The sequence below is a fragment of the Oncorhynchus mykiss genome, chromosome 2 (genome assembly GCF_013265735.2).
Source record: "Oncorhynchus mykiss isolate Arlee chromosome 2, USDA_OmykA_1.1, whole genome shotgun sequence".
Classification (NCBI taxonomy): domain Eukaryota; kingdom Metazoa; phylum Chordata; class Actinopteri; order Salmoniformes; family Salmonidae; genus Oncorhynchus; species Oncorhynchus mykiss.
In genome coordinates this window covers 45,270,328-45,289,284 of record NC_048566.1, presented here as the reverse complement: position 1 = coordinate 45,289,284, position 18,957 = coordinate 45,270,328, and the positions used below count along the sequence as shown (strand labels likewise).

Below are 18,957 nucleotides of genomic sequence, written 5' to 3'. Positions count from 1 at the left end.
TTGTCAGAGCTTTTGTGATTAAAAAAAAAAATTAGCACCCTTATTATGTAGACCTAGCCCCACCCACATCCGTTCCACACATCGAATGGGGTTGGAGGCAAAGGAAAAACAAATAAGTGCTGCCAAATATAACAATATGCATTTCATACATATTACAAAAGTGTATAAATAAGACTTACACGTCTGTAAAACCACAATGAGGACATAGCAAGTTTTCATTAATCATTGGGTACGTCGTATGAAAAAAATCAGTGTAATCTTAAATAGGGACATAATTCATGTTCAAATTCACAACATAACATACATAGGCATTTCATCATTAAGTCCTTTAGGAAATAATGTCTGGATGGTGAAAATCCAAAAACATTCTCTTTTGCTAGGAGTATTATTAATATCACCTCCCCTGTCTGTTTAAGATTACTCTGTTTTTCGTACGATGTTCCCAATGATTAATTAAAACTTGCTATGTCCTCATTGTGGACACTTATTTGTTTTTCCTTTGCCTCCAACCCCTTTCGATGTGTGGAACGGATGTGGGTGGGGCTAGGTCTACATAAGGGTGCGAATTAAAAAAATTCACAAAAGCCGTGAGGCCGATACATAAGCTTATTAAATATCAGTGATACTATAAAGAGCAGTGTGCGGTTTCCGTTTTCCTTCATCTTGTTCAACTGTTGCCATGCACCTGCAAAAAAATTGCTCAGATGTGCAAGTGCCTTTTGAATTTTGTTTTCCATGTCAAAAGAAAGAAAACGGGAGAATATGGTACTTTAACACTGTGGGGTGTGAACTTAGTCTATACCCTCTACAGCCTTCTCTTCAAAACCAGACAAGGGGGTCTTCACTCTGTTTTGAAAAGTGTTATGAAATGTAATGTCACCTTCTCTGGAGTGATGAATCACGCTTCACCATCTGGCAATCCGAGGGATGAATCTGGTTTTGGCGGATCCCAGGAGAACACTACTTTGCTCCAAAGCAAAGTGCCAACTGTAAAGTTTGGTGGAGGGGGTATAATATTTTGGGGCTGTTTTTCATGGTTGGCCCGTTAGTTTCAATGAAGGGAGATCTTAACTCTACAGCATACAATTCCATTTTAGACGGTTCTGTGCATTTGGGGACAGTTTGGGGAAGGCCCTTTCCTGTTTCAGCATGACAGTGCCCCCGTGCACAAAGCGAGGTCCATACAGAAATGGTTTGTTGAAATCGGTGTGAAAGAACTTGACTGGCCTGCACAGAGCTCTGACTTCAACTCCATCGAACACGTTTGGGATGAATTGGAACGCCAACTGTGAGCCAGGCCTAATCATCCAAAATTAGTGCCAGGCCTCACTTATGCTCTTCTGTCAGGCCTCATTTACATGCTGCCCAGACCGGACACGTCGTGTGCGCAAGCGTCGCAAAATAAATGTAAAAATCCATGTTCTTCATGGATTTAGAAGTCATTCCTATTTCTGACACAGATCACGCTGCAAGTCATGCCTCTCCCATCTCCTCATTGGTTTATAGAATCAGGTATCCACGTGCCATCTTCTCATTGGTTATCCCCTCGTGGGTGATTGAAAGACTAACTGTTGCCGGTTGTCGTGGTAATACTTTGAAAGTGCCAATCACCATATAAGTTCAAAGATGAAAAAGCCTGGAAGGAGGAGCGATGACTAGAAACGATTCGGTTGGCTGTTTTATGTGTGGATTCATTGTCGGAGTGGAGGACCTTGTGCATTTCAGGTAAAATAACAGCTCAATGTTTATATCCCAGGACAAATTTGCTAGCAACAGCAAGCTAGTTAAATAGGACAAATTAGCTAGCAAGTGCAAGCTAACTAGCTAAATTGCCGTACCTGTTTAATGCTTTTCGACCTGTTCCCAAATGAATGTCATTGGTTCAGAGTTTGTTTTGATATTTTAACCTGTGTGTCGTGATCGCGTTTGGTGTACGGGGACAAAATTAATTTATGCATGATAGCTCACGATGGCACACGCCAAATTCCCTGTCTTAGGTCAGTTAGGATCACCACTTTATTTTAAGAATGGGAAATGTCAGAATAATAGTACAGAGAATTATTTATTTCAGCTTTTATTTCTTTCATCACATTCCAGTGGGTCAGAAGTTTACTCAATTAATATTTGGTAGCATTGCCTTTAAATAGTTTAACTTGGGTCAAACATTTCAGGTAGCCTTCCACAAGCTTCCCACAATAAGTTGGGTGAATTTTGGCCCATTCCTCCTGACAGAGCTGGTGTAACTGAGTCAGGTTAGTAGGCCTCCATGCTTTTTCAGTTCTGCCCTCAAAATTTCTATAGGACTGCGGTCAGGGCTTTGTGATGGCCACTCCAATACCTTGACTTTGTTGCCCTTAAGCCATTTTGCCGCAACATTGGAAGTATGCTTGGGGTCATTGTCATTGTCATTTGGAAGACCCATTTGCGACCAAGCATTAACTTCCTGACTGATGTCTTGACATGTTGCTTCAATATATCCACATAGTTTTCCTTTCTCATGAAGTCATCTATTTTGTGAAGTGCACCAGTCCCTCCTGCAGTGAAGCACCCCCACAACATGATGCTGCCACCCCAGTTCTTCATGGTTGCGATGGTGTTCTTCATTTTTTTCCTCCAAACATAATGATGGTCATTATGGCCAAACAGTTTCATCAGACCAGAGGACATTTCTCCAAAAAGTACGATCTTTGTCTCCATGTGCAGTTGCATTCTGTAGTCTGGCTTTTTTTATGCAGGTTTTGGAGCAGTGGCTTCTTCCTTGCTGAGTGGCCTTTCAGGTTATGTCGATATAGATACTTTTGTACCTGTTTCCTCCAGTATCTTCGCATGGTTCTTTGCTGTTGTTCTGGGATTGATTTGCACTTTTCGCACCAAAGTAAGTTCATCTCTAGGACACAGAATGCGTCTCCTTCCTGAGCAGAATGACGGCTGCGTGGTCCCATGGTGTACCACGTTCATCTGTACAAACAATAGTACGCAAGTATAAATACTTGCGTACTATTGTTTGTACAGATGAACGTGGTACCTTCAGGCGTTTGGAAATTGCTCCCAAGGATGAACCAGACTGGTGGAGGTCTTGGCTGACTTCTTTTGATTTTCTCATGATGTCAAGCAAAGAGGCACTGACTTTGAAATACATCCTCAGGTACACCTCCAATTGACTCAAATTATGTCAATTAGCTCAGAAGCTTCTAAAGCCATGACATCTTCTGGAATTTTCCCAGCTGTTTAAAAGGCACAGTCTTTTTTTTGTAAATTTCTGACCCAACTGGAATTGTGATACAGTGAATTATAAGTGAAATATTCTGCCTGTAAACAATTGTTGGAAAAATGACTTGTGTCATGCACAAGGTAGATGTCCTAACCGACTTGCCAAAACTATAGTTTGTTCACAAGAAGTGGAGTTTTTTTTTTTTTTGTGGAGTTTTTGAAAAACGAGTTTTAATGACTCCAACCTAATGGTATGTAAACAATCAGACTTCAACTGTAGATATGTAGTGACTTTTTCCACATTTTGTGACTTTACAGCCTTATTTTAAAACAAATGAATATTCCTTATTAATCTACATACTACCCCATAATGACCAAGCAAAAAACAGGTTATTAGAAATTGAAATAAATCATTTACATAAGTATTCAGACCCTTTGCTATGACTCAAAATTGAGCTCAGGTTCATCCTGTTTCCATTGATCACCCTTGTGATCAATGTTTCTACAACTTGATTGGAGTCCACCTGTGGTAAATTCAGTTGATTGGTCATGATTTGGAAAGGCACACACCTGTCTATATAATGTCCAACAGTTGATGGTGCATGTCAGAGCAACAACCAAGCCATGAGGTCGAAAGAATTGTCCGTAGAGCTCCGAGGCAGGATTGTGTCAAGGCACAGATCTGGGGGAGTGTACCAAAACATTTCTGCAGCATTGTAGGTCCCCAAGAACACAGTGGCCTCCATCATTCTTAAATTGAATACGTTTGGAAATATGAAGCCTCTTTCTAGAGTTGGCTGCTTGGCCAAACTAAGCAATCGGGGGAGAAGGGCCTTGGTCATGGAGGTGACCAAGAACCTGATGGTCACTCTGACAGAGCTCAAGAGTTCCTCTGTGGAGATGGGAGGACCTTCCGGAAGGACAACCATCTCTGCAGCACTCCACAAATCAGGCCTTTATGGTAGAGTGGCCAGACGGAATCCACTCCTCAGTAAAAAGGCACATGACAGCCCGCTTGGAGTTTGCCAAAAGGCACCTAAAGGACTCCCAGACCATGAGATACAATATTCTCTGGTCTGATGAAACCAAGATTGAACTCCTTGTCCTGAATGCCAAGCGTCACAGCTGGAGGAAACCTGGCACCATCCCTACGGTAAAGCATGGTGGTGGCAGCATCATGCTGTGGGGATGTTTTTCAGTGGCAGGGACTAGTAGACTAGTCAGGATCGAGGTAAAGCTGAACGGAGCAAGTACAGTGAGATCTTTGATGAAATCCTGCTCAGGACCTCAGACTGGGGCGAAGGGTCACCTTCCAACAGGACAAGGACCCTATGCACACAGCCAAGACAACACAGGAGTGGCCCAACCAGAGCCCAGACTTGAACTTGATCAAACATCTCTGGAGAGACCTGAAAATAGCTGTGCAGCGACGTTCCCCTTGTAACCTGACAGAGCTTGAGAGGATCTGCAGAGAAGAATGGGAGATACTCCCCAAATACAGGTGTGACAGGCTTGTAGCGTCATACTTAAGACATTAGGCTGTAATCGCTGCCAAAGGTGCTTAAGAAAGTATTGATTAAAGGGTCTGAATACTTATGTAAATGTGATATTTCATTAGTTGTTTGTATACATTTGCAAACCGTTTTTGCTTTGTCATTATGGGGTATTGTGTGTAGATTGATGAGGGGGGGGGGGGATTAATCTATTTTTCAATACCGCTGTAACGTAACAAAATGTGGAAAATGTCAAAGGGTCTGAATACTTTCTGAATGCACTGTATAGTGTAATTGTTGTTTATTGATGTATTCATCAGGGCTCATCTGCGGAAGAGACTGTAGTCTCAGCATGACTCTTCTTAAATGAAGGTTAGATAAAATAAATGTTCAAAATGCACTTTTCTTTTATGAGTACTCAAATATTATTTATGATTAGAAAAATCATGCATTATATATAATATTGTACTCTGTTATTTATTCAAACGGCACATTTTCTATTGTTTTGAAGAATACAAAAAATATCATCAATACAGTATGATTGACTCAAAGAAGGGGTAGGTGTGAGGCTGAAGGTGTCTTAAAATGTACTCCAGGTTGTAGGATGAAATAAATTAATCATTTCAAGAATTGTGCCCACCAGGGCGTACATGTTATTTGAAGCAGCAAACCAATATACAACCGGCTATGAAGTGTGCAAAATATAGGCTATGTAGACATCCTCTTTTGAACATGGGTCTTGGAAGATTTTTTCCTAAATTCTCACCTTGCCCTACTTTTGTCTTCTGCTGGCCGTGTAACATCCGTAGCTGTGACAAGCATTGTTAGTAACGGTAAAAAGGACTGGCCTCAATGTTTTGTTTTCCCACCAACAGCCAGCCCTTTTCTGTTTGAAGATGTCCGGTGAGCTATAAATATCATAAGCTAACTTAAAAGATTCATCATTTAGTCCACTTAACCTTTGCAGTACTGTTTGTGATGCTGTGACCTGTCGTGATTCTAATGATGAAATCATCCACATTTTGTTTCTAACCCATGAAAAGCTCTAGTCTTTCTTATGATAATGACAGTGGTTTATCAACAGGAAGACTGACATTACAGAAATAAGTATATCATCATTTTTTTAATGAAAAGTTTGTAGGTGTTGATTGTTATTGCACGTATCTTTCCATTTGTGTTCAACTGTTTGCGATGCTCTGGAGAGGTGAGTGAGGTTGGGTGGGTTGAGTGAGGGTTTGGGCGCTCTTGCTCTACTAACAAGACCATGGGGTATAAGTCTGCATTGTGTTAGATGACTTAAAGCAGAACGGTGAAGGAATTATTGTTGGTCATACATACAGTTGTACCTTCGCTGTCCTCCCTATTCCATGATCAAGCTGTTCTGTTATTGGGGCCCAAATGAAGTTCACTGATTGTAACTACAAATACTTCACAGCCTTTTGTAATCATATCAGTAATGTTAATTAATAATTTCACAGCTGTAGCTCCGCCCACTGGTGAAGCGATCTCCAGCTCAGAGAAGATCAGCTCAAGAGAAGTCAAGTGAGAGAAAGTGTTTTCTCACCAGGTACCTTTCATTGTGTTAGACAAGGCCAGTGTGCGTCCTTGTTGATATTTACCAGACCACTAAGTGCCTTAGCCCATTCATACTACATACACTGTGCGGTGCTGTTCCGTGCCTGTGCATAGTCAGCGTTATTAAACCACCTCAACAGGAATCCTACCTGTCTGTTATCTGTGCCCTTACCAGCACACAGGAGCGAACACATACAGTAAAACCTAACCTAAAGAATATACAGTCTTCAGTTACACTGATCATTTACTAAATAGGAACCAAAGGCATGTTACCCCAGTGTCTATGAAAAGTGACAGACACGTACAGAAGTCATACACACGCACGCGGGGCAGTTCAGTTATGACTCACTCTAGTTGGCTGGAAGCATTGAGTTGTGAAGAGGTGCACTGACTTCTTGTCTGTGACTGATAGAGAAAGAGAAAAACTTAATGGGAAGCATTGCAGGGACATTACTCATTTTAGTTTGAATATCTTGAATATTGTCTTCTTTAAACCTGTTAGAAAGTGTGTTTGTGAGCTACCAGTCATGAGAAGACATGTCCATAGATAGAAGAACATTCTCCTGTGGACGTGACAGTTGAAATACCTTCAATGGAGGAACACGGTAAGAATATATTATAAATGTGTACATTTACAAATTAACAAATAGTGTCAAATTCAATACGACGATGTTATGGTAACATGGTAATTATATTTTTACGGAAAACATAGCTCTATGAATTAGAATGGTATTATGAAGTAATTTACTAGCCAAAGTGACAGTTTATTTCTGCTTTAGTAAAATGATTTGTCGCTGTCTTGGTGAGATGGCAATATAGCGTTGTAATACAGAAACAGTCCAGCACCCAGGCTGATATTTTGCAAAATGGAAACAAATGTGTTCACGGACAATGGATAGTGAACTTATCAAATATCCATAATTGTGTACTCATTGTACTGTCCATACATTTTTAAACATTTTTTTTGTTGGCTCTCCTTCAAGTTAACACACTTCCGATCCCACTGCAGAGGAAAATTCCAGCACAAGGTCGCATGACCAGGGAAAACACCACCAACAATAACCTCATCACAAGTAAGTGACATATTGGCAGTAGGCATGTAGACAAACCAACTGCACTTTCAATGAATAAATCTCCATTGTATGCTTTTAGACTAGGTCTAGCACTAGCCTTAATCAACTGTTAAATTATGATGTTTCATAAATCATATCGATGTTAGACAGGTTAATATTAAAGTGGCCTTTCACCCTGGGCTGAGGTTGATTGAAAGGGAAGTAATTATCATCAGTGTGTCAGCTCAGTCAATCAGTGAGAAAAATGTGAGGGAGGCTTCCAATTCATTCATATTCTAAAACTGCTCAGAGATTTAGTCATTAACAAGACTGAGTAGTGACTCAACTCATACCATTCAGATCTAATGGAAGACCCATAGGAAAAGGCTGTTTTGACCATATGGATGGTTAACTTAACTCTGCAGCTTGGGGAACCATATGTCTCCTTCCCGTCTTACTCCACTAAATCTGCCATAAAAACAAATGAAAAAGGCATGTTTCTTATCGTAATGTGACAGATCTCTCCACCCCAGCCTCAGGCCTTGGCTCTACCGGCTGTAACCTCCACTCTGGGGTCCTCTGGAGGAGAGAGGGGCTACCACCAGGAGCCACAGTGATCTCCATACAGACTTCCACACTGGGCCTGCAGCCTCCGCTCTGGTGCTCCCGGAGGCAGAGACCCAGAGAGGTACGGACCACAGGATGTCCCTCCTCTCCCTGGCCATGAGCAGAGTGCATGGGTGAACAAGCATTATAATTCTGCCTGAAAGATGCCCATCATTCACCTTTCATGGTGACAATTAACACCCTTATTTACTGTGGAACTGACAGCATTTTAACTACTTTGCAGATATGAAACAAACAGACAATCATAATATATGTCAAAAATATAAAATTCCTAGTTTATGCTACAAAACCAACTTTCTAAGAGGTTTTAAAAATGGGTTATATTTGACTCCATTTCATGACATAGAGTAAGGCATTGTTGGTAGAATAGATTGATGCAGTTCAATGCATGAGTAATAAATACCAATACATTTCTTGGTAGTCACAAAAATATTGTTATCAGGTCGTAAATCACAGCTGGCTTGGTACATAGTTTGCTGCCTCCACCCATTCGTGCTGCACTGTATCCGTTTCAATTACTCAATATTTTGGACAAAAACAGACACATGTAACTAATGCTGGGAATGTCACTACGATCAAACTAGCAAGGGCAATGGTCACAAGTCAGTCATGCTACTCATCCCCATCGTTTATCAGTGCAAATCTGACGGCCAGCTACAAACTGAAAATGTTTGAGAGGGTTTATCTACTCCTCGTTCGATTTTAACTAATCTGGCTCTGGCAAACATTTTAAATGTTGATCTCAAGGAGGGAGAAAAAACCTACTCGCCCTTCATATAGCCCCCAGTTTCCTCAGTCATCAGGCAGTATTGGTTTTAATTTCATTCAGTATGCATCTCCTGTTTTGTAACAACTTCAGGTTAATTTTTTTATTAAAACCTTCTGCACCTGCTGCCAGACTTGCCTGCTTATACGTCACATCCCCTGTGCCACAATGAAGATGCCAGAGACACACTAATCATTTGAAACAATAATTCTTACATAACTATGAAAAAGTCTGTTGTAGTCAAGGTCTTGTTTACCACTGTGTTCATGTTGTTGTTTTTATAGAGTTATGTACTAACAAGTATTTTGTACAAAATCAAAACTGTAGCCTCATACATGAGCCCTTTTCATGTTCATAAGCATCATTACCATAACTGTGTGTGTGTGTGTGTGTGTGTGTGTGTGTGTGTGTGTGTGTGTGTGTGTGTGTGTGTGTAAAGCAGTGACGAGCTAAACTCCCTCTCCCAGGAGTGATCTATTATCATTTCATTTATTCACTTGAGTAAACAGTATAAAATGCCTTAATTTGCATAACCCCGCTCCTTGTAGGGATAAAACAGCAATACACCAACAATACAGTGGATTTGCCAAAAACGTACGCACTATTATGATAATTACAGAGGTTAATATATGCAGTTTCATATGTACTTAGTTTAAATTTTGTAGCAATTATTCCATGACAGCACCAGTGGCTCATTACCAGTGCACTTTTATTTTTTTACTCTCCCTGTGGACTGTAATCAAGCACTGAGTTTATGTAAATACAATCACACTCTGGTAAAATCTCTTTTAAGTTCTGGATGGCATATATATTGTTAATACAATATCATATTAATTGGGAATAATGCAGTTGTTAACCCCAGTACTGACATTTATGCATGTCGGTGGATTTCAAAGGATTCTATTTGTAGTTTTGTATGATTATATTGCAATTTTGTATGAACACAGAATATGACCTGTTCTACATTGGATTCTACTTTAGATTATATTGTAGATTTGTATGCATGCACTCAATCTGACCTGATCTACTTTGGCTCTCCCACTGGATGTACTGTATGTCACTAAATCAAAGCCTTTTCTTTCTCCCTCCCATTCTCTCTCTCCCTCGCTGCCTGCCTGTAGGCTGCTGTCTGCCCCTGGTACTGGCCTGTCTGTCCTGCCAGTGCTCCACACTGATCCTGGGCCTGTTAGAGGCCTGCTCCTCCTGCCTCCACACCTTCTGCTCCTCCTGCTTCTGCTGCTGTTCCTGCTGCTGTGCTGCCCTCCAGGAAGCACCTGTGTAAGGCCTTACACTGCCACACCCACTGCCACCAGATCCTGTTCGAGTCCTGCTGCGAGCCCACCGAGTGTCTGGAGTTCTTTCTGGAATGTTGTGAGCTCTGCCACAAGAGTTAGTTAGTCTTGAACCTCAATTTCCGGCTTTCTCACGTGACATAATGTAGACTTGGAACTAGTTATTAGCTAGCTACGTACAATCATACACCCAGTTCAACCAATTCACTATGACTTCACTTAATTTCAAGAGGACAGATCAACAAAAACTTAAATGGTCAGAATCTATTATTAGTGGCACTGGTCAACGTGTGGGTAGTGGTCTGAGATTTAACTCTACAGCTAAAGTGAACGTACAGCCAATGTATTGAACTATGAGTAATTGCTATAGGTAATTGAGTCAGTGGACAAATTTACTTAGAAAATGGTCTATATGTCCGCATCACAGAGACATTGGTCATTACAGTGACACAGACCTACTGGTGGGGTACATGACAGGGCTTCCCAACATCTACAATTTTTGAGTCAGTTTATGTATGTCAACAAGGAAATACCCTCTCATTAATGTTCTCTGCCATTTGTTAAGGTCACTTGATATACACTACATCACCAAAGGTTTGTGAACACCCCTTCAAATGAGTGGATTTGGCTATTTCAGCCATACCCATTGCTGACAGGTGTATAAAATCATGCACACAGCCATACATTCGCCATAGACAAACATTGGCAGTACAATGGCCTTACAGAGCTCAGTGACCTTCAAGGTGGCACCATCATAGGATGCCACCTTTTACAACAAGTCAGTTTATCACATTTCTGCCCTGCTAGAGCTGCCCCGGTCATCTGTAAGTGCTGTTATTGTGAAGTGGAAATGTCTAGGAGTGGCAATGGCTCAGCCGCGATGTGGTAGCTCACAGAACAAGCTCACAGAACGGGACCTCCAAGTAAGTAGCGTGTAAAAATTGTCTGTCCTCAGTTGCAACCCTCACTACCAAGTTCCAAACTGCCTCTGGAAGCAACGTCAGCACAATAACTGTTCATCGGGAGCTTCATGAAATGGCTATTCATAGCCAAGCAGCCACACACAAGTCTAAGATCACCATGCGCAATGTCAAGCGTCGGCTGGAGTGGTGTAAAGCTCGCAGCCGTTGGACTCTGGAGCAGTGGAAACGCATTCTCTGGCAGTTTGACGGAAAATCTGGATTTGGTGGTTTCCAGGAGACCTGCCCGAATTGACAATGCCCCCGTGCACAAAGTGAGGTCCATACAGAAATGGTTTCTCGATATCGGTATGGAAAAACTTGGCCTGCACAGAGCCCTGAACTCAACCCCATCGAACACCTTTGGGATGAATTGGAATGCCAACTGCGAGCCAGGCCTAATCGCACAACAATCAGTGACCTCACTAATTCTTGTGTCTGAATGGAAGGAAGTCCCCGGAGCGATGTTCCAACATCTAGTGGAAAGCCTTCCCAGAAGAGTGGAGGCTGTTAAAGCAGCAAAGGGGGGACCAATTCCATTTTAATGCCCATGAATTGTGAATGAGATATTCGACGAGCAGGTGTCCACATACTTTTGGTCATGTAGTGTATATGTCAATATCTGTATTCACTATGGGTAAAATGGAGTATAAACACTATCAATCAAACATACCGTGTGACTTTGTGGAAAGTTATTGTGAATAATGTTATTTACCTCCCACGAACATCAGCAACTGGAATGTTCTAACTGTTGTGGGATCAACTGAACATCAAGAAATATGCATCTTGTAATGCTGATTAAATAATGTTGGGGCAAATTAGCAATTAAAATATTGTAATGATTCTGACCCCAATGTATCCCAGTAGAAAGAAAGGGCTCCCTTCACTGTGGTTCAGTCTGGGTTCTCTCCATATACGATACCTGCTTTGACTCCTACCTTCACAATCCTTAACAGCTATGGGATGGAGCAATGTCGAACGTGTCAGCTCAGTTTTTAATTCCTTTTCATGTGTCAGATAAAGCACTTAAAACATGAAAGGACGCCTTGCGTCAACGCAAAAGGCTGACAAGAAGCAGCAATAAATGTAATATTTATCCTGTGTGTGATTTTTGGGAGATCAATTCCTAAACATCAAGGGGTCTTTTGAAAATGCGAAAGCTTGAAGATCGATGTCAGCTCCTTTAAGCTCTTTGCAAATGATGACAGCCAAGAGGCAGGTGTAAATAGCCAAAAATACAACAAAGCCCAACCAAAAGACAACACTGTCAAGCTGTCCCAGGCTAGCTGAAAGAGGCTCATTTAAAGGCACGTTAGAGCAAAAATATTGAATCAAAGCATCCCTTTTACACACAACACATCTTAATTCTGCTTTCTGCCAATGACAAATAACAGTGATGACATTTAATTTAGAGCTTGATGACCATATACAAGAAAATAAACACTCATGTTTGTTTCACTTGTCCCCTTCAATTTGTCTCACCCATGGTCCAATGGTTTATGAGAGAGAATAAAGTAGACGGCACAGGTCAACATTTTGATTTATGGCCCTGTGTCCAGATGATGCGTACATGTCCAAATATGGGCATCCGGCCAGGACATCCTGTTCCTGTTGTCACGTGTTAGAGGGTGTGTTATTTTATATCTATATTGCATCTATTCCTTTGAAGTTGTCATGCTGATTGATGTCTAGGGACCTGGTTGAACTGGGGGTTCTGTGTTTGAACTTTTGAAAGAGTATGGCCCCACACCCCCAGTTTTATTGCCCTTATGGTTGCTATCTATGAAGCAGGAATGTCTGGGAAGGTGATTGTGTGGGTGGGTGGGTATGTGTGTATGTGTTAGAAACAAGGTCCCTTGGCATTGTGTACATTTCAAGCTTTCAACAACAATAAAACAGCCATCTAAATAATGTTTCTCAGCCTAACACACTGTTGAGCTTCCTATTTAGTTCTCTTTATATGTACATGCACAGAGCTTCCAGATGGCTCCAGCCTATGGATGTTCGGTGCATGTACACCGGGGAGATTAGAACCCCAAAGAAAAGATCCTAAAGGTAATTTCAGATTCAGGTTTAGGGTGTAATAACTTTAGGGAAACCACATTTCACACTATGTACAGACATAGAGAGCCAACACATAAATGTGTAACAGGGATGAATGGATATTCAATGTATAACAGTAGTCTTCAGTAACAAGCAATACGTGTTAAATATGTGTCACAGTCAATCATGACAACCTCTTTATGAAAGGGCTTTCATAAGTCATATGCAAAACCATAAAACTCTGACAAGAAAACAATGAAAACCTTAACACGACTACACGCATTGCCATTATTTTAGTTACCATCCACCAATGGTTGAATTTGGTAAAATTGTGTGATGGCGATTGGCTGCAGAGGTTTTGCTTCTGAGAATCCCCGTCTAACAGTCGCTTCCCAATCACTTGTGTCCATTTTTAAAACCAATGATTTAATTCAAAATATTTACTACATACATTTTAACACACGTTATAATTCAACATTTTTACTATTTCTTACAGATAAAGGGTCTGGTTAGCCCTGACCATTATCCGTTTACAATTCACCATCGCAAAGACGCTTGCCCGCTCCATCAAAGCTCCGGACGTTTTTGCTCCGGACGTTTTCGCTCTAATTGTTCACGATTTTGGAAAAGACTGTCCAGCTCATTCATCACGCCCTTTAAAACTGAACACAGGTATAAAAAAGTTGACATCCTTGCATGCTTTGGAAAATACATATGAACTGACAGATTTCGTCGCATTTGCACTATATCTGTCATGTTACTGTGGTCTTTTTAAAAGTCAATAAACGTGTGTAAAGTGTACACGTTTGTTTCACTGTAGATTTGTTTAAGCCCACCTAGAAGCACCTGATTTATCCCACAGCATTAATTAATAAGCTGGGTAGAAACTGTTTAGCCATAAGTAAAGGCCTTTCATGAAGAGGCTGTCATGATTGACTGTGACACATATTTAACACGTATTGCTTGTTACCAAAGACTACTGTTGTACATTGAATATCCATTCATCCCTGTTACACATTTATGTGTTGGCTTTCTATGTCTGTACATAGTGTGAAATGTGGTTTCCCTAAAGTTATTACACCCTAAACCTGAATCTGAAATTAACTTTAGGATCTTTTCTTTGGGGTTCTAATCTCCCCGGTGTACATGCACCGAACATCCATAGGCTGGAGCCATCTGGAAGCTCTGTGCATGTACATATAAAGAGAACCTTGCATGTACATTGCTCTGTTTGTTCTGCTTGCTCTGTGCATGTACATATAAAGAGGACCTTGTTTCTAACACACACACACAATCACCCTCCCAGACATTCCTGCTTCATAGATAGCAACCATAAGGCAATAAAACTGGGGGTGTGGGGCCATACTCTTTCAAAAGTTCAAACACAGAACCCCCCCAGTTCAACCAGGTCCCTAGACATCAATCAGCATGACAACTTCAAAGGAATAGATGCAATATAGATTTAAAATAACACACCCTCTAAGACGTGACAACAGGAACAGGATGTCCTGGCCGGATGCCCATATTTGGATATGTCACCTGGACACAGGGCCATAAATCGACATTTTGACCCGTGCCGTCTACTTTATTCTCTCTATTATGGTACCAATTTGGCCTAATGCATAGGTCTCATATGCCCAACTTGCACACAACCCTTTTGGTCATTAAAGCCCCATTAATACCTGGTTCTAACATATGTCTGTTGTCCTGATCTTGTCCACATTCTGATTGTGCCCACATTTTACAACAGGTGTAGACAATCAAAAGATGTGATAGAGCTTCCTGACCACCTCTGGATGTAGTTGAAGACGCATATAGCATTTCGCATCACCCACAATAGCATCTGCTAAACGTGTATGTGACAAATAACATTTTATTGGAGTAATTATGGACAATGACACCTACAATTCCTCCAGAATTAAGATCATGTCTTCATTAGAAACCAAGTACCTACTGGCACTGTGGTCGGATGCCTCAGTCCAATCGAAATACTGAACAAAAACATATAAAGCAACATACAACAATTTCTAAGATTTTACTGAGTTACAGTTCATATAAGGGAATCAGTCAATCAAAATAAATAAATTAGGCCCTAATCTATGAATTTCACATGACTGGGAATACAGATATGCATCCGTTGGTCACACAAAAAAATGCATTTGCCTAATGCAGCACGGCACATCTTCATATAAAGTTGATCAGACTGTTGATTGTGGCCTGTGGAATGTTGTCCCCCTCACATTGATCCAGTGCATCCCAAACATGCTCAATGACATGTCTGGTGAGTATGTACGCCATGGAAGAACTGGGACTTTTTCAGCTTCCAGGAGTTTTGTACAGATCCTTGCAACTTGAGGCCGTGCATTATCATGCTGAAACGTGAGGTGATGGCGGCAGATGAATGGCATGACAATTATGCCTGCCCATACCATAACCCCACTGCCTGTTATTGTCCCCAGCACAAGGTGTAATGATCATGCTGTTTAATCAGCTACTTGATTGGCCACACCTGTCAGGTGGATGGATTATCTTGTCAAAGAAGAAATGCTCACTAACAGGGATGTAAACAATTTTGTGCACAACATTTTGAGAATTAAGCTTTTTATGCATACGGAAAATGTCTGGGATCTTTTATTTCAACTCATGAAACATGGGACCAACACATGTTGCGTTTACATTCTTGTTCAGTGTTGATCACGCATATAGAAAATAAAGATATTAATGAAGAGATATTGTCTCGAATGAGAGAGAAATGGTTCCCAAATCCAATTCCAGCGCAAAATCTAATATTTTAAAGACATTGTACAGAAAGGCCAACTAACATACCGAACATGCCGCCCCAGGTGTGGAAAGCTCTTTATTTAGAAAGACTCACAGCTGTAATCGCTGCCAAAGGTGCTTCTACAAAGTTTTGACTCAGGGGTGTGAATACTTATGTAAATTAGATGATAGTTCTGTATTTCATTTTCAATAAAATTGCAAAAAAATGTAAACATGTTTTCACTTTGTCATTATGGGGCATTGTGTGTAGATGGGTGAGAGAGAAATATTTAATCAATTTTGAATTCAGGCTGTAACACAACAACATGTGGAATAAGTTGAGGTGTATGAATACTTTCTGAAGGCAAGTTGTTACTCCTTGTGTATAATTACTTTTATTATTTTGTGTTAATTTTTATGTTATTTCTCTATTTTCTTTCTCTTAATTGATGGGAAGGGCTCGTATGTAAGCATTTCACTGTTCATCCACACCTGTTTACAAAGCATGTGACAGAGAAACATTTAATTTGAACTGATGCGTAAAGTCCATAGCTTTCTGTAAGCATGATTTTGAGGCCACTGTCCAATATGATGTTGTACAATAAGATGGACACTTTAGGCTACTTTCATATTTACACGTACACTTTATTCCTTTATAAAGCCATGGTATTTGCTTTACATGCATGCACCTTTCAGCTTTTTATCCATTGCCCCTTTTATACATTTTCATAACCTATCGCAAGACGCATGGTTATTATCATATTAGAGATTCTTTGAAAAACAAACATTTGGTATACCTTTTCTTAAGACATGCCTGAACACAACCAATGCACCTAGGCCTTGTGATGGAAAATGTTATCCTGTGAAAAGTCAGCCTTCAAAATAATCCTTGGTTCCTGCCTGTGCTTGGTAAAGATATGGGGGGGTGACATGACCCCCTACATAGGACCATCTGGCAGAACGCCCAGAATATGTTCTTTAATTTAAGATAGGAGACGGTGCCGGACACATGCCGGAACCAACCCTATGAACTATGCCTATGTCATGTGTCTGTGAGCAGTATATAAGAAAACTAACGAGACTGACCAGATTCATGAGGAATGCTTTTCAGTATTTAAGGTGTTCCCACATATGCTGAGCACTTGTTGGCTGCCAGATCATCTGATGCACTCTCCTTGGTCAAATATCCCTTAAACAGCCTGGAGGTGTGTTTTGGGTCATTGTCCTGTTGAAACACAAATGATAGTCCCATGAATCACAGACCGTGTCACGACCAAAGCATCATCACACCTCCTCCATGCTTCACGGTGGAAACCACTCATGAGGAGATCATCTGTTCAGCTACTCTGTGTCTCACAAAGACATTGCAGTTGCAAGCAAAAATCTCAAATTTAGACTCATCAGACCAAAGGACAGATTTCCACTACTGGTGTTTCTTGGCCCAAGCAAGTCTCTTATTATTGGTGTCCTTTAGTAGGGGTTTCTTTGCAGCAATGTGACCATGAAGGCCTGATTCACGCATTCTCCTCTGAGCAGTTGATGTTGAGAAAGGGTGGCTACTTTGAAGAATCTCAAATCTCAACTTTATATTTTGATTTGTGTAACACTTTTTTGATTATTAGATGATTCCATATGTGTTATTTCACAGTCTTGATGTCTTCATTATTATTCTACAATGTGTAGAATAGTAAAAATAAAGAAAAACCCTTGAATTAGTAGGTGTGTCCAAACTTTTGACTGGTACTGTATATAACAATCACTATAATTGCCAGATCTGCATACAGTGCTATTTGTCCTTTAGTGTCATGCCCTGACCATAGAAAGTCCTTAGTTCTCTATGGTGTAGTAGGTCAGGGTGTGACTAGGGGGTGATCTAGTATAGATATTTCTATGTGGGTGCTAATATGGTTCCCAATTAGAGGCAGTTGTTTATCGTTGCCTCTGATTGGGGATCATATTTAGGTAGGTGGTTTCCCCACCTGCATTTGTGGGATATTGTTTTGTGTATGTGCACCACGTCGACGGTTCGTTATGAGTTATTGTTTTGTTCTTGCTAAGTTTCACTTTATAATAAATATGTGGAACTCAACATCCGCTGCGCCTTGGTCCGTCTCTCCTCACGTACGTGACATTTAGGGTCAAGTGCAATTAGAAAATTAGGATTATGTATTATTTTCAAGGGTTTTGTGATGTGTAAATCAGATTCCCATCATCAATTATTGCAGGTTCTTCAAATTATATTTGTAATGCTAGAATATAAGAAGGATAACGTGGATTTTTTAATTTATATTTATGTTCTGCCAAATTGGAAATGTGTGAGTAATTCAAGAACTTTTCTTGTTGTTAAAAAAATAAAAATCTGGTTTTACTGAAATTCTGATCTAAAGAAGTTAACAAATTATTTTACCTCTATTGTGATTGTAGGAATGGGAATAAGTGAGCCTAATGTTTTACTGAACTTTTAAAGAAGAATTGCAAACGGATCTAATGAGCTGAACGAAATGGCTCGACATGCCTTTCTTTTGTTGAATTTGACAACTGACAACTTGCAAAGTGAGACAATAATGAGCCGCTGTATATGGATATTTGCACATGCCTGTTTTTGCAACAACAAAAAAATCCAGTGATGAGGATGATGATTGGATTGTTGTTATTATTCTTTTTACAATTTATTACTATTTTTGTAGCTATTAATATGATAGTGTTTATGATTAATACCAATATAAGTATCATTATCATAAATATTGTTATTATTACTAATTGACGAAGATCACAAAGGAATAATTGGTAGGATCTTGGTGTCTATGATTGTTATTGTCATTGTCAGTATTGGAATTGATCTAACAGCAGTAATGGTGATATGTTTATTGTTATCATTATTGCTATTATTATTATTGAAATTGCTGTAATTGGTGAAAACCATAATTGGATGTTGTTGAATATTGGGAAGGTGAGTACTGTTATATTATTGTTGGTATATTTCTTTAATGGCTAATATTGTTAGTATGATTATCACTATTGATACAATTAGTTATTGTCATTAGTATTATGTTCCACTTTTTGCTGATATCTGGTTGTCTTGTTGTCCTCAGTACTATCTAATTGATTTATCCATTTCTTTATTTCGTTTTTTTATTTTTATTTCCCATTTGTTTTGTAGCTAATTCCAAAAAAATGATA

At 40.1% G+C, this 18,957-nt stretch overlaps 1 protein-coding gene across 8 annotated transcripts in view; it reads left to right on the top strand.

Moving 5' to 3' along the window:
• The window catches only part of si:ch211-272n13.3 (ankyrin repeat domain-containing protein 26), a 116,575-nt gene extending 105,684 nt beyond the window's left edge, over window positions 1-10,891 (top strand). Inside the window, exons 45-49 of one of the 8 annotated variants that reach the window (XR_005036951.1) lie at window positions 6,182-6,270; window positions 6,781-6,883; window positions 7,262-7,351; window positions 7,864-8,018; window positions 9,845-10,889. The gene's annotated coding sequence lies outside the window, so the exon portion shown is untranslated. Of the gene's footprint in view, window positions 1-6,181; window positions 6,884-7,261; window positions 7,352-7,848; window positions 8,071-9,844 lie in introns of all 8 variants that reach the window. The other 7 variants (XR_005036954.1, XR_005036952.1, XR_005036953.1 and 4 more) reach the window with 7 other exon arrangements.
• Window positions 10,892-18,957: the final 8,066 nt, after the last annotated feature.